The sequence below is a fragment of the Ochotona curzoniae genome, unplaced genomic scaffold (genome assembly GCF_017591425.1).
Source record: "Ochotona curzoniae isolate NIBS_2020 unplaced genomic scaffold, NIBS_Ocur_1.0 scaffold_1852, whole genome shotgun sequence".
NCBI classification, from domain to species: Eukaryota; Metazoa; Chordata; class Mammalia; order Lagomorpha; family Ochotonidae; genus Ochotona; species Ochotona curzoniae.
Genome location: NW_024467087.1, coordinates 11646197 through 11650891, shown reverse-complemented (window position 1 = coordinate 11650891; position 4695 = coordinate 11646197).

Here is a 4695-nt window from a genome sequence, read left to right as displayed (position 1 = left end):
ATAAACACATTTGTGTCTCTCTTACAATCTATATAATTGAGTATCTTTTCATATGCTAAAGGTCATTCCTGTGACCTTGTATCCATGTTTTTTTTTCTATTACTCTCTTGAGATTTCTAGCCTTTTCTCCCCTCTAAATACTGAGAATTCTTTATCTATTTGGAATTAATCCTTGCTTTCTTCTAATGTTTGTATGATTTTATCTCCATTCACATTTTAAAATTTTTATTTTGAATTTTATGGTACAATTCCATAGGGTCTGCGATTTTCCTACCCCTTCTGCAAGTTCCCACACCCCTTATAGATTTCCCCCATATTATTACAATAAATAGGCAGTCATAATTCCATCAGTCTGTTATTTAAGTGTTCCCTGACATTGCTGGTACAGATAATGTCAAACACTCCAGCATCCTATTGTCTAGACATGTCCAACGGTTTCACTGGGACTCCATCTTTGATTTAGAAGTAGGGATGCATACTGCATTGTATCTTCACATCTGAATATGATAGTCTCTATTACACTGTCACTACACATTCCCTTAAATGAGAAGCCATGAAACAAATTCAACAGGTATGAATTGAAAACAAAAAATTTACAGCACCTTGGAGTCAAAAAAATGCGCTCCTAAGAAATGAAAAAGAAAACACAAAAGCCTCTTGGGCAAAATGACATCACTGTGTGATCCAAGAGCCAGCGATGTAAATTATAAGATCAATAACTCTTTCTATACTGTTTTTGCTGCATCCCACGTGTCTTAGTGTTTTTTGCTTTGTTTTTATTTTCATTTCTTCCAAATAGTCTCTTTTCTCCTGTCGAAGTCATAGCATTTATTTATTTTTTAAATCCATCTTTCCCCTAGTAATTTGGTTCATTATATGTTGAATTTTCACATACATTTAGGTTCATTTCTGGACTTTCTTCTTTGTCCCATTGATCAATTTACTCTTGCACCACTATCATAATGTTAGCAGGTTATAACACCTGGCATAATTTATTCAAAAAAGAATTTGAAGTGCGATGTGTAAAGAAGGGGGGGGGGTCAACTTTAAAGAAAGTAAGCTTAACCCTAGCCCTAGGTAACCAGAACTATACTCGCTAATCAATGTGAAATGACAGAATTAAGAAACCACAGCTTTGCAGCCACCATCTTAAAACTTGATTCAATAAGCGTAAAAATATTTAGAGACCAGGACATTCACCTAGTAACATTTTTACAGTAATTATTTATTATTAATTATAAAGAGGAGAAAGACGATTTTATAGTAACAAGTAGAGATCTTGATCACGTGACTACATTTGGCATCTCCAGTGAGACACAGTGTGATCATGTACCTCTTTGTATGATGCACGATGAAAATAACTGATGGGAAACCAACTGGCACTCATATGGGGTATTGGCATCATAGGAAGCAGCATTACCTACTACATCACAATACTGTCCCCTATTCATTTGGGACAGCAAGAGCAAGATAGACATTCCATCTGCTAGTTCACTTCCTAGGCCAAAGCCAGCAACTGGAATCTCAATCTTGCTGCCTCCCAGGGTCTACACTTGTAAGAAGCTGGAAGTCAGAGCAAAGCTGGGACTTGAACCCACCCACTCTAAATGGGACAGGCACCCTAACCAGCAAACTAATCATTAGGCCAAATCTCTGATTTTGTGCTCACTTTGGCGGCACATATACTCACCGTTTCTTTTATTCATTTTGAAGGGGATTAGATGTGTAATAAAGATGTAGGAGTGTGTGTAAACTTACAGCATATAGGTATTCTCATACATATGTTTTCCCTAACTGTTGAAACAATGATGCTCCAGTCAGTATCAATAGTCACACCTCATGCCCTCAGCTTAGTTTTCAAATGCTATTCTCTACTGAAAGGAATTAACAGTGGCTGTTGTTGTGGCATAGAGGGTAAAGCTGTTGCCTGCAATACGAGAATTCCATATAACCACGAGTTTGAGTCCTGGCTGCTCTACTTCCAACCCAGCTACCTGCGATGGCCTGGGAAAGGCAGTGGGAAAAGGTCCAGGTGTTCAGCCCCTGCACCTATGTGGGAAACCTAAAGAAACTCCTGGCTCCTGATTTGGCCTGGCCCCAGCCCTGCCCATTCATTGTTGCTGTCTGCAGAGTGAACAAGCAGATTAAGATCTCTCTCTGTCTTTCCCTCTCTCTGTGTAACTTCTTCAAATAAGCAAATGTTTAAAAAAGAATTAAGGATCCTTAGAGAAAAGACTGATCCCAGGGGCTAGGACAAGGAAAGAATGAGTCCGGGATATCTTATGCCATTAAGTGAAAAGCTGGTAAAACAAAAATAAAAGGGAATTGTTGAAAGCACACAGAAATGGGCTTAGAAGCACTCTCTGAGCAAATGTGAGAAAAGCTATCACAACAATCATGGCAATAGATTAAAACACAATGACAAAAAGAAGGCCATACTGATGCAACTAAAGGAGAAGGCAACTTTTTCTTCTTTAGATTTATTTTTATTGAAGAAGCAGATTTATAGAAGGAAGGAGAAACAGAAATCCTCTATCCACTAGTTCACTGCCCAAACAGCCACAGTGGCCAGAGCTTAGTCAATCTGAAGCTAGGAGTCAGGAGCTTCATTTGGGTCTCCCACACAGGTGCAGGGTCCTAAGTTGTTGGGACATCCTCTACTGCTTTTCCAGGCCGCAAGCTGGGAGCTGGATGGGAGGTGGAGCAGCTGGGACACGAACCAGCACCCATATATGATGGCAGCACTGCAGGTCAAGGATTAGCTTGCTAGACAATACACCAGCCCAGGGAATTTTCTTCTTTGTAGCAGAATGCCAGTTAATAAATGTACAAGAAATTATTGAATTAACAAGTCACAATTATACCAACAGGCAACAAAGATTTATGAATTTTGTAATGGGGATACTTTGATAAGGAAACATGGCATTGAAATTCCTATTTCAATACAAATGATTAATTTCAGTAGAAAAGACTAACTGTCCAGTGGAAAAGCACAGCAGACACCACCCTCATCAAAGGATCAAGGCTACCATAAATAATAAAGAGGAAAAGTGACAACACATACCTTCTGAAATGACATATTGGGAACAGAGTATTACTTTAGTGTTATTTCAGCTCAAATTTTTAATAACCTGGCCAGTACTTTTGGAAAATATAAAGATCACAAAAGACAGTTACAGAACTGCCAATCTGAAGGAAAGTCATGACATGTAATGATTAAATGCGACACATTAAGTTTGAATTGACATCTGGACCAAAAGAATATTTCTCTTTTCCTTCTGCTTAAAAAAGCATTACTGGAACCATTTCAATGGGTTTGTAAATGAGGTGGCTGTTATGGTTCCAAGTCAGTTTCCTGATTTTGATAGTTGTTTCAGGCGGTTCAGAAACACACACAGAGAGACTAGGAAAAATGGCTCAACTAGTTAACCTTCTCCTTGCAAAGCACTTGGATCCCATATGGATGTCGGTTTGTGTCCCAGCTGGTCTACTTCCCATCCAGCTTCCTGCTTACGGCCTAGGAAAGCACCTATGCAGCAGATTTAGAAGAAGCCCGTGGCTCCTGATCATCTCAAATCCAGCCACTGTGACCATTTGCGGAGCAAAGCAGTGGATGGAAGACCTTTCTGTCTTCCCTTGTCTCTGCAAATCTCCCTTTCCAATAAAATAAATCCCACCCCCCCAAAAAACACATATACAGATAATGATGAAGAAAATGTTGCTAAATATTACCTGAGGCATCTAGGTGAATGATATACATGAGTTCTTGCAACTCTTATGAAGCAGAAACTACTTCAAAATGTGGTCTTTTAGAATGAAGATCATATATTTTTAATTGAAAATAAGATGGGTGTTGTGCCACATCAGGGTAAGCCCCTGACTGCCTGGGATGCCTGTATCTTAGTACCTGCGGCTGAGTCTGGCCTCTGCTTCTTATTCAGCTTCTTGCCAGTGTGCACCCTGGGAGAAAGCAGCTGATGGCTCGGCTCAATGTTGGCTCCCTATATCCTTGTGGAAGACCCAGATTGAGTTCTGGGGCTCCTGGCTTCATCATGGCCCAAGCTGCTGCTGCCATTCAGGGAGTGAACAAGCAGAGAGAAGATCTATCTCTCCCGTGACCCCAGATACAGGGGGAAAAAATTATAATATTAGTGTGGAAACAATGGTATTACCCACTTTTATCCTGTAACCTTTGACCCTTTGCACCCTAATCAAGTACGATTAATAAAAATTAAATTAAAAAGAAGAAAGAAAAAGATCTCTCAAATATATAACTTTTAAAAACCTGAAAATAAAATTTAATATTTTATCTTGGGTTGTGCACAAAAGACTTATTTTTTTCCATATGACTTCTAATCTTGTTCTAAAACAACTTATGGAGGCATATAAATATATAAAAAATAGAAGATAAAATGAAGTGAAACAAGGAATATATATGAGTCTGCCAAGAACCTTCTAAATGGTCAGATTCTATGAAAATTCTTTAAATGCTGACATACAATGTGGAGAGATTACTTTTTTTTTTGGAGGGGGGTGCCCAAATGTCAATATAGCTATGAATTCTTCTGTGGTTCTGATAACCTTTGACTCAGAAATTGACCTGCAATTAGCACATAAATTAACTATTAGGGTACAAAACCAGAAAAAAATATTAGTAAGAACAAAAGAAGTAAGACTGAAAAAAACACTACTAAA